Source organism: Bombina bombina, chromosome 6, assembly GCF_027579735.1.
Source record: "Bombina bombina isolate aBomBom1 chromosome 6, aBomBom1.pri, whole genome shotgun sequence".
Lineage (NCBI taxonomy): Eukaryota > Metazoa > Chordata > Amphibia > Anura > Bombinatoridae > Bombina > Bombina bombina.
The window spans coordinates 861,541,978-861,554,297 of record NC_069504.1 but is presented as its reverse complement, the minus strand read 5'-3'; the positions used below and the strand labels follow the sequence as shown (position 1 = coordinate 861,554,297).

Genomic DNA, 12,320 nt, shown 5'->3' with positions numbered 1-12,320 from the left:
TTGCGCATGCATTAGGTGTTAGTTAATATTTTCAGGCAGTTATGGTGCTTACATTTTTAGTGCAAGGCTTGCTACACCTGCCTATGGAGTAAAATGTTTCCATTTTTGCCGCGTCTTTGCGCTAAATATTTGATACAGATTTGCGATGCGGTTCTATATTAGCTTATGGGAGTAAAAATTGTGGGTTACGGGTGAAATATACACGCCGCATTTATATGCGGCTCTGTATATGTGATACCAAAACCACGACGCCACATATGTAATCTTGTCCCAGATCATCTTGCTGTGGCAGCAAGGATACTGGGAGCCTAAGTAAAATGTAGCCTTGGTTTATCTTCTTACCATCCAGTGGAACTATTCAGACTCTAGTGCACTACACCTGGTATACTTGTGGTGGTTCAACATTTATGTAGCATTTGCTACTTTCAAATATTTATGTTTTGTCACATTATGTTATTATTTGCCTTTCATGATTTGATTCTACTTTTGAGGCATTATTTATTTCTATTTTCACAGGATACCATTAACCCACAGAGACGTGTTCCCACTTGCTATCAGGTAGGGTCTGTTTTGCGGCAGGGAGTTGCTAGTCCTGTTTAAAATTGATGTTGCTAGAGCGATACCATTTTAAAAGGTTTTTGCATCTGTTTTTGTTTACACATGTTTTTGTCAATGTTGTTTTTTTGTATTATTTGTAGGTGATTTTGCATTGCTGTATTCTGAGTGTAAGTGGAGTATAATCTTCAAATAAAGCTTTTTTTATGTTTTATGATGCATTTTTGAGTGCTGAGTTCCTTACTTTTTTAGATGACTGGATTCACTTTCATCTTTCTTTTATCTGTATATTTTTATTAAAGGGCCATGATACCCAAATGTTGAAACACTTGAAAGGTATGCAGCATAGCTGTAAAAAGATGACTAGAAAATAGCACCTAAACATCTCTATGTAAAAAAGAAAGATATTTTACCTCAAAAATTCCTCAGTAGCCACATTCCATTGTAAAGGACTTCTAAGCAGCAAATCGGTATGTCTGTCCTGGGACAGGTAAAGGGGCGAGCTTTGTGCACTCTCATCTTATTTCCCTATTCAGTTTAAGGAAGTTTGCTATGAAATCTCATGAGAGTTAAGTGACCACAGCACTTCTGATGCTGATTGGCTGATGTTCATTTCTTTATTTCTTTATTTTATTACCTGCAGCTGCTGAAGTATAACTTTTTACACAGAACTTACTCTGGTGAGCTGAGGAAATTGTGAGGTAAAATATCTTCCTTTTTTACATAGAGATGCTCAGCTTTTTACAGTTATAATGCATCAGTTTTAAGCAGACATCCCAACTCTCCCTGAAGCTCAGGGAGTCTCCCTGATTGTAATAGTGACTCCCTGATGCCAGCAAATGGAATGCAATCTCCGTGAAACTCCAAGTACCATGATCCAATGTGGCCCAAATCCGGAAAAGTGTTTCTTTAAGGAATGCCTTTAGTGGCTGGGACGTTATAGAACCCTCAAAGCCTGCACCAGTAACCAAAAAGCCCCCACTGATTTTAATAAAACGCAAACACTACCTTATTTACTGCACGTAATTAAACTTCGTATTCTAAAATATTTAAGCATTCAACAAGCGTACGATCACTGGAAAATAGGTTTGTTGTATGTGGTTGTGCAATTAAGCTACTTTTTTTTAGTGGGAAGCTACTTTAATGATAAGTCTCTATCTTATTTAGAGTTTCAAGGTGTCCAATATATAACTGGGAGGGGAGGGGCGTTCCAATAGCGGGTGATGCCACCTTCCTAAAATGAGTTTTTGCAGGTTGGGATGTCTGTTTAAGTTATTTAGAATATGAGTATCTTGTCCCATTAAATATACTGCTAATTTGCATGTCCCTTTCTGCTTTATATTTGGGGTGTGGTAGTCTTATTTTGCTTTGATGACAAATTAAATTTAAGCCATGAAAAATCACATCTAACACTGTTCTTGTTTGTTCCTGACACAATCCCTATGTGAGCCAATCAGGATTCATTAAAAAGTCAGATGACACAACTCTGGCATTTTAGTCAGAACTGTACTGTGAGGAGCATTTAAGGACAGTAATTTCCATCACTGTCACTGGTTATAGCATGTAAAAAAAATGTATGACATTTATTTGCAAATATCTGCATTTTTCATTATTTTAAATATCATTAATATTCCTAAATAATGTCAGCATGTATATGCTTATAGCCAGACTCCAGACTGCTTAAACTTATACAGGTATGTAACATTTATAATGAAATTTAAAGGGACCTTATAATTAAAATGTATGGTTTAATTTGTTACAGCATTTTATTTTAAAACTAACATATATTGCAATCTACAGGGTCTATTCCAATCAAAAATAATTAATAGCTTTTAAGGAACATTAATGGGACATTAACCCAAACATTTTCTTTCATGATTCAGATAGATTATATCATTGTAAACAACTTTCCAACTGACTTCTATTGTCTAATTATCTTTATTCTCTTGGTATCCTGTGTTGAAAAATCATACTTAGACCTAGATTTGGAGTTTGGCGGTAGCCGTGAAAACCAGCGTTAGAGGCTCCTAACGCTGGTTTTAGGCTACCGCCGGTATTTGGAGTCACTCAAAATAGGGTCTAACGCTCACTTTTCAGCCGCGACTTTTCCATACCGCAGATCCCCTTACGTAAATTGCGTATCCTATCTTTTCAATGGGATTTTTATAACTCCGGTATTTAGAGTCGTTTCTGAAGTGAGCGTTAGACATCTAACGACAAAACTCCAGCCGCAGGAAAAAAGTCAGTAGTTAAGAGCTTTCTGGGTTAACGCCGGTTTCTAAAGCTCTTAACTACTGTACTCTAAAGTACACTAACACCCATAAACTACCTAGGTACCCCTAAACCGAGGTCCCCCCACATCGCCGACACTCGAATAAATTTTTTTAACCCCTAATCTGCCGACCGCCACCTACATTATCCTTATGTACCCCTAATCTGCTCCCCCTAACACCGCCGACCCCTGTATTATATTTATTAACCCCTAATCTGCCCCCCTCAACGTCGCCTCTATCTGCCTACACTTATTAATCCCTAATCTGCCGACCGCAAAGCGCCGCCAACAAAGTTATCCTTATGTACCCCTAATCTGCTGCCCCTAACACCGCCGACCCCTATATTATATTTATTAACCCCTAATCTGCCCCCCACAACGTCGCCTCCACCTGCCTACACTTATTAACCCCTAATCTGCCGAGCGGAGCTCACCGCTATTCTAATAAATGTATTAACCCCTAAAGCTAAGTCTAACCCTAACACTAACACCCCCCTAAGTTAAATATAATTTACATCTAACAAAATTAATTAACTCTTATTAAATAAATTATTCCTATTTAAAGATAAATACTTACCTGTAAAATAAATCCTAATATAGCTACAATATAAATTATAATTATATTGTAGCTATTTTAGGATTAATATTTATTTTACAGGCAACTTTGTAATTATTTTAAACAGGTACAATAGCTATTAAATAGTTAATAACTATTTAATAGCTAAAATAGTTAAAATAATTACAAAATTACCTGTAAAATAAATACTAACCTAAGTTACAATTAAACCTAACACTACACTATCAATAAATTAATTAAATAAACTACCTACAATTACCTACAATTAACCTAACACTACACTATCAATAAATTAATGAAATACAATTGCTACAAATAAATACAATTAAATAAACTAGCTAAAGTACAAAAAATAAAAAAGAACTAAGTTACAAAAAATAAAAAAATATTTACAAATATAAGAAAAATATTACAACAATTTTAAACTAATTACACCTACTCTAAGCCCCCTAATAAAACAACAAAGCCCCCCAAAATAAAAAATGCCCTACCCTATTCTAAATTACTAAAGTTAAAAGCTCTTTTACCTTACCAGCCCTGAACAGGGCCCTTTGCGGGGCATGCCCCAAGAAGTTCAGCTCTTTTGCCTGTAAAAAAAAACATACAATACCCCCCCCCAACATTACAACCCACCACCCACATACCCCTAATCTAACCCAAACCCCCCTTAAATAAACCTAACACTAAGCCCCTGAAGATCTTCCTACCTTCACCTCACCGGGTATCACCGATTGGTCCTGGCTCCGATATCTTCATCCAACCCAAGCGGGGGCTAGACATCCACTGAAGAAGTCCAGAAGAGGGTCCAAAGTCTTCATCCTATCCGGGAAGAAGACGCGATCCGGACCGGCAACCATCTTGATCCAAGCGGCATCTTCTATCTTCATCCGATGACGACCGGCTCCATCCTGAAGACCTCCACCGCGGACCCATCTTCTTCCGGCTACGTCCAACTGAAGAATGACGGTTCCTTTAAGGGACGTCATCCAAGATGGCGTCCCTCGAATTCCGATTGGCTGATAGGATTCTATCAGCCAATCGGAATTAAGGTAGGAATATTCTGATTGGCTGATGGAATCAGCCAATCAGAATCAAGTTCAATCCGATTGGCTGATCCAATCAGCCAATCAGATTGAGCTCGCATTCTATTGGACCCTCTTCTGGACTTCTTCAGTGGATGTCTAGCCCCCGCTTGGGTTGGATGAAGATATCGGAGCCAGGACCGATCGGTGATACCCGGTGAGGTGAAAACAAGGTAGGAAGATCTTCAGGGGCTTAGTGTTAGGTTTATTTAAGGGGGGTTTGGGTTAGGTTAGGGGTATGTGGGTGGTGGGTTGTAATGTTGGGGGGGGGTATTGTATGTTTTTTTTTTACAGGCAAAAGAGCTGAACTTCTTGGGGCATGCCCAGCAAAGGGCCCTGTTCAGGGCTGGTAAGGTAAAAGAGCTTTTAACTTTAGTAATTTAGAATAGGGTAGGGCATTTTTTATTTTGGGGGGCTTTGTTGTTTTATTAGGGGGCTTAGAGTAGGTGTAATTAGTTTAAAATTGTTGTAATATTTTTCTTATGTTTGTAAATATTTTTTTATTTTTTGTAACTTAGTTCTTTTTTATTTTTTGTACTTTAGCTAGTTTATTTAATTGTATTTATTTGTAGGAATTGTATTTAATTAATTTATTGATAGTGTAGTGTTAGGTTAATTGTAGGTAATTGTAGGTAGTTTATTTAATTAATTTATTGATAGTGTAGTGTTAGGTTTAATTGTAACTTAGGTTAGTATTTATTTTACAGGTAATTTTGTAATTAGTTTAACTATTTTAGCTATTAAATAGTTATTAACTATTTAATAGCTATTGTACCTGGTTAAAATAATTACAAAGTTGCCTGTAAAATAAATATTAATCCTAAAATAGCTACAATATAATTATAATTTATATTGTAGCTATATTAGGGTTTATTTTACATGTAAGTATTTATCTTTAAATAGGAATAATTTATTTAATAAGAGTTAATTAATTTCGTTAGATGTAAATTATATTTAACTTAGGGGGGTGTTAGTGTTAGGGTTAGACTTAGCTTTAGGGGTTAATACATTTATTAGAATAGCGGTGAGCTCCGGTCGGTAGATTAGGGGTTAATAAGTGTAGGCAGGTGGAGGCGACGTTGTGGGGGGCAGATTAGGGGTTAATAAATATAATACAGGGGTCGGCGGTGTTAGGGGCAGCAGATTAGGGGTACATAAGGATAACGTAGGTGGCGGCGCTTTGCGGTCGGCAGATTAGGGGTTAATTATTGTAGGTAGCTGGCTGCGACGTTGTGGGGGCAGATTAGGGGTTAATAAATATAATATAGGGGTCGGCGGTGTTAGGGGCAGCAGATTAGGGGTACATAGGGATAATGTAAGTAGCGGCGGTTTACGGAGCGGCAGATTAGGGGTTAAAAATAAAATGCAGGTGTCAGCGATAGCGGGGGCGGCAGATTAGGGGTTAATAAGTGTAAGGTTAGGGGTGTTTAGACTCGGGGTACATGTTAGGGTGTTAGGTGCAGACGTAGGAAGTGTTTCCCCATAGCAAACAATGGGGCTGCGTTAAGAGCTGAACGCGGCTTTTTTGCAGGTGTTAGGTTTTTTCAGCTCAAACAGCCCCATTGTTTCCTATGGGGGAATCGTGCACGAGCACGTTTTTGAGGCTGGCCGCTTGCGTAAGCAACTCTGGTATTGAGAGTTGAAGCTGCGTTAAAAATGCTCTACGCTCCTTTTTTGGAGCCTAACGCAGCCTTTATGTGGACTCTCAATACCAGAGTTATTTTTATGGTGCGGCCAGAAAAAAGCCGGCGTTAGTTTTTCGGGTCGTTACCGACAAAACTCCAAATCTAGCGGTTAGGTAGGCTCAGTGGGAGCTAGTTACTCATTGGTGGCTTCATATGCCTTTTCCATCTTAATATAATGAGAGTCCACGGCTTCATTTATTACTTGTGGGAAACGCAGAACCTGACCACCAGGAGGAGGCAAAGACACCCCAGCCAAAGTCCTAAACACCTGCCCCACTCCTCTCATCCCCCAGTCATTTTTTGCCTTTCGTCACAGGAGGATGGCAGAGAAGTGTTGGAAGTTTACGGAGTAGTCTCTTATGGAGATGGGACTGGAGTTTTAAGTAGTCCTGTCAGCCTTTCAGTGAGAGTATGGATGAAAGAGTCCAGAGATGCATGGAGAGTCTTTCTGTGAAACCATCCCGACTCGTATTAACAGCTCCTTAAGCAATCAGTGTTGACGAGTTTCACTGCCTGCTTTCTATCACTCAAGTCCATGTCAGAGGCGATGCTACAACACTGTCAAACTTGAGAGTCCGTGTTCCTGTTCCATGGCATAGATTCTTGTAAGATCGTTTCATTTTATACATTTATGATAACACAAGAAGACAGGGTCACAGTGTGGCTCCTTTTATCTGTACAGAATCAAGGGTTAATATGTCCGGAAAGGGATTATTGAACAGGAGGGGATTTATACATGATTACTTTATTGTGTTTTTTGCTGCGATATGTGTGAGATGTGGCTCTGGCAATGTGTGAGCAGTCAGGTTCTTCCTTTATTTTGATTAACTGCGCAGTCTGTTTAGGTTGGCGTGGTTTTTCTCGGCTGCAGGGGCAGTCCTGCATGGCACTCCATGTGACCGGGTGTGGCCTCATTATCTTCCTGTTTCCTGACCGTTGGTTGCAGGGGACGAAGCAGTTTCTCTGTGGGCCTGGGTCATAGGAGGTGGTGAGCACCCCGGCCATAGGAGGTATAAAGGTGCCATTTATATTTTTTCTGTAGTCCTTATTAAAGGCGCAAGCTATGGAGGACTCTGATGCATTAGAGGGTACTCCCTCTTTGCCTAGATCTAATGCCTGTGTTTATTGTGAGGAGGTTTTGGTATATCCGCCTGTTCAACTATGTTCCACATGCCTTGATAAAATAGTGATATCTAAAAAGAACAAGTTGTTTGGTACCACTGAGCCGTCCACCTCTGAGGGGTCTCCGTCCGCGAGGTGCGTTCCCTACAATCATCTCTGATTACACATGCAGCTCCCCAGTGCACTACTAATCCTTCTGTGGGAGGGGCCCTGTGGCCACCAGATTTTGCTGATCAGTTGCAAACGGCGATGTCTGCGGCCTTTAGTTCTTTACCTCGCCCTGCTAAGCGCAAGCGAAAGGTTAAACATTGCTATCCTTCCCAGGTGTCATCTACTCCGCTGGATGTATCTGAAACTAGATTATCCGCTGATGAGGAAGACTCCAGTACCTCGGAAGACTTTAGGTTTAGGATTGAGCACTTACGCTTTTTATTAAAAGGAGGTGTTATCTACTCTAGAGGTTCCGGAACCAAAGTTACCTGAGGAACCTTCTATTCCTAAGCTTGATAAAGTTTACGAGGACAGGGTAGTGCCCCAGACTTTCCCGGTTCCCGTTAAGATGGCGAATATTATTAAGAATGAATGGGAGAGACTTGGATCTTCTTTCTCCCCTTCTTCTTCATTTAGGAAGTTGTTCCCAGTTCCTGACTGTTCCTGACTCTCAGCTAGAATTGTGGAGGTCTGTCCCTAAGGTGGATGGAGCTATCTCCATGCTTGCTATGCGCACCACTATCCCTCTCAAAGATAGTTTGTCATTTAAGGAACCCATGTATAAGAAATTAGAGACCCGGTTAAGAAAAATGTTTCAGCACACGGGGTTCTTGTTCAGCCTGCAGCGGTGGTCGCTACAGTGGCGGGAGCCGCTACCTATTGGTGTGACTCTCTGTCAGATATGATCGAGGTGGAAACTCCCTCGATGAGATACAGGAAAGAATTAAGGCCCTGAGGGTAGCTAATTTGTTTATCTGTGATGCAAATATGCAGATTATTCGTTTGAATGCCAAGACATCAGGCTTTTCTGTTCTGGCTCGGAGGCCTCTGTGGTTGAAGTTGTGGTCTGCTGACATGACATCCAAATCTAGATTACTTTCCCTTCCATTTAAGGGGAAGGTTCTTTTCGGTCCAGGCCTGGAATCTATCATATCCACCGTCATGAGGGGCAAGGGTGCCTTTCTACCGCAGGATAAGAAAAATAAGCCTAAGGGTCCTAATTTTTGTCCCTTTCATTCGGACAAGTCCCAATGACAGCAGCCTGCTGCGAAGCCCGAGCAGTCCAAGGGTTCTTGGAAGCCATCTCAGTCTTAGAATAAAGCCAAGCAGAAAAAGAAGCCTGCCGAGACAAAGTCGACATGAAGGGGAACCAGAGAAACGAGATGCCTTTCTAGAGTGCGTGAGGGATCTATCCTCTCTAGGAGTAATTGTACCAGTACCTCTGGCAGAAAGAGGTCTAGGGTACTATTCAAACCTTTTTCGTGGTCCCAAAGAAGGAGGGTATGTTTCGCCCGATTCTAGACCAAAAGTGCTTAAACAAGTTTCTGTCAGTCCCATCATTCAAGATGGAGACAATAAGGTACATTCTTCCCCTAGTTCAAGTGGGACAGTTCATGACTATGATAGACTTGAAGGATGCTTACCTTCATGTGCCAATTCACAAGGATCACTTCAAGTTCCTAAGATTCGCTTTTCTGGACCAGCACCTCCAGTTTGTAGCTCTCCCCTTCGGTCTAGCTACTGCTCCAAGAGTCTTTACGAAGGTCCTGGGAGCTCTGCTCGCGGTGGCGAGATCCAGAGGTATCCAAGCATAGATGTCATTCCATACACCAGGTTCCATCTCAGACCTCTTCAGTTGTGCATGCTGAGGCAATGGAATGGTTATCACTCAGATCTAATCCAACAGATTTCTCTGGACGGCCGAGCAAAATAATCCCTCTCTTGGTGGCTCAGTCCAGATCAGCTGTCTCAGGGGAAATCTTTCTTGAGACCATCCTGGGAGATTGTGACTACGGACACGAGCCTCTCAGGATGGGGAGCTGTTTGGGGTGCCAGGAAGGCACATGGCAGGTGGAATCGGGAGGAGTCACTTCTTCTGATTAACATCCTGGAACTCCGAGCAATCTTCAACGCTCTGAGGACATGGCCCCTCCTGGGTTTGTCCCAGTTCATCAGATTCCAGCCGGACAGCATTACCTCGGTGGCTTACATCAACCATTAGGGGGAAACGAGAAGCTCCCTAGCCATGAGGGAAGTATCTCGGATTCTGGAATGGGCGGAGACCCACAACTGTTCGCTGTCAGTGATCCACATTCGGGTGTGGACAACTGGGAAGTGGCTTTTCTCAGCAGACAATCATTTCAGAGTGGATAGATGCCTTAGCAGTGCCTTGGGGGTTCAACCTAGTCTACATATTTCTGCCATTACCACTTCTTCCTCAAGTAGTGGCCCGCATCAAACAGGAGCAAACTTCGACTTTTCTTATTGCTCCATTGTGGCCGCGAAGGATGTGGTTTGCGGATCTGGTGGGGATGTCATCGTCTTCTCCATGGAGATTACCCTGTCACAGGGACCTGCTGGTACAGGATCCCTTTGTGCATCAAAATCTAGATTCTCTGAGGATGACTGTGTGGAGTTTGAACGCTTAGTCCTAGCCAAGAGGGGTTTTTCTGAGAGTGTGATTGATACCCTCATTAAAGTCAGGAAGCCGGTCACCCGACGCATCTATCATAAGGTGTGGAGGACCTACTTATTCTGGTGTGAGGCCCGTGGGTATACCTGGCATAAGGTCAAGGTATCCAGGATCCTTTCCTTCCTCCAGGACGGTTTGGAGTAGGGACTTGCCACCGGTTCCTTAAAGGAACAGATTTCGGCTCTTTTTGTGTTACACAAGAAGCTTGCTGAGCTTCCTGATATTCAGTCATTTGTTCAGGCTCTGTTCAGAATCAGGCCTGTGTTTAAACATTCTGCTCCTCCTTGGAGTTTAAATTTGTTTTCTTCTGTTAAGTGTGATCAGTCCACGGGTCATCATTACTTCTGGGATATTACTTCTCCCCAACAGGAAGTGCAAGAGGATTCACCCAGCAGAGCTGCATATAGCTCCTCCCCTCTACGTCACTCCCAGTCATTCTCTTGCACCCAACGACTAGATAGGATGTGTGAGAGGACTATGGTGATTATACTTAGTTTTATATCTTCAATCAAAAGTTTCTTATTTTAAAATAGCACCGGAGTGTGTTATTATCTCTCTGGCAGAGTTTGAAGAAGAATCTACCAGAGTTTTTGTTATGATTTTAGCCGGAGTAGTTAAGATCATATTGCTGTTTCTCGGCCATCTGAGGAGAGGTAAACTTCAGATCAGGGGACAGCGGGCAGATGAATCTGCATAGAGGTATGTAGCAGTTTTTATTTTCTGACAATGGAATTGATGAGAAAATCCTGCCATACCGATATAATGTCATGTATGTATACTTTACACTTCAGTATTCTGGGGAATGGTACTTCACTAGAATTACACTGTAAGAAATACATAAAGCTGTTTAATAACTAGAGATTATGTTTAACGTTTTTGCTGGAATGTAAAATCGTTTTCATTTACTGAGGTACTGAGTGAATAAATGTTTGGGCACTATTTTTCCACTTGGCAGTTGCTTAATCTGTTTTCTGACAGTTTCTGTTCTCCCTCACTGCTGTGTGTGAGGGGGAGGGGCCGTTTTTTGGCGCTTTTACTACGCATCAAATATTTCAGTCAGCAACTCATTGTATTCCCTGCATGATCCGGTTCATCTCTACAGAGCTCAGGGGTCTTCAAAACTCATTTTGAGGGAGGTAATTTCTCTCAGCAGAGCTGTGAGAATTATAGTTTGACTGAGATAAAAAACGTTTATTCTGTAATTTGTTTCCTGCTTTCAGAATTTGTTATCTTTGCTAATGGGATTAAACCTTTGCTAAAGTTGTGTTATTTTCAAGGATTGAGGCTATAACTGTTTCAATTTATTAATTTTCAACTGTCATAGATCTTCTGTGCTTCTTAAAGGCACAGTACGTTTTAATATTATTCTAATTGAATTGTATTTCCAAGTTACAAGTTTATTTGCTAGTGTGTTAAACATGTCTGATTCAGAGGATGATACCTGTGTCATTTGTTGCAATGACAAAGTGGAGCCCAATAGAAATTTATGTACTAACTGTATTGATGCTACTTTAAATAAAAGTCAATCTGTACAAATTGAACAAATTTCACCAAACAACGAGGGGAGAGTTATGCCGACTAACTCGCCTCACGTGTCAGTACCTACATCTCCCGCTCAGAGGGAGGTGCGTGATATTGTAGCGCCGAGTACATCTGGGCGGCCATTACAAATCACATTACAGGATATGGCTACTGTTATGACTGAGGTTTTGGCTAAATTACCAGAACTAAGAGGTAAGCGTGATCACTCTGGGGTGAGAACAGAGTGCGCTGATAATATTAGGGCCATGTCAGACACTGCGTCACAGGTGGCAGAACATGAGGACGGAGAACTTCATTCTGTGGGTGACGGTTCTGATCCAAACAGACTGGATTCAGATATTTCAAATTTTAAATTTAAACTGGAAAACCTCCGTGTATTACTAGGGGAGGTGTTAGCGGCTCTGAATGATTGTAACACAGTTGCAATACCAGAGAAAATGTGTAGATTGGATAAATATTTTGCGGTACCGACGAGTACTGAGGTTTTTCCTATACCTAAGAGACTTACTGAAATTGTTACTAAGGAGTGGGATAGACCCGGTGTGCCGTTCTCACCCCCTCCGATATTTAGAAAAATGTTTCCAATAGACGCCACCACTAGGGACTTATGGCAAACGGTCCCTAAGGTGGAGGGAGCAGTTTCTACCTTAGCTAAGCGTACCACTATCCCGGTGGAGGATAGCTGTGCTTTTTCAGATCCAATGGATAAAAAATTAGAGGGTTACCTTAAGAAAATGTTTGTTCAACAAGGTTTTATATTGCAACCCCTTGCATGCATTGCGCCGATCACGGCTGCAGCGGC

The 12,320-nt window shown here is 41.4% G+C and overlaps 1 protein-coding gene across 1 annotated transcript in view; it reads left to right on the top strand.

The window, feature by feature from the left end:
* Nucleotides 1-12,320, top strand: part of KDM6B (lysine demethylase 6B) — a 459,620-nt gene that overhangs the window by 227,682 nt on the left and 219,618 nt on the right. The window contains exon 3 of the mRNA XM_053718307.1: nucleotides 517-558. The gene's annotated coding sequence lies outside the window, so the exon portion shown is untranslated. The remainder of the gene's footprint in view (nucleotides 1-516; nucleotides 559-12,320) is intronic.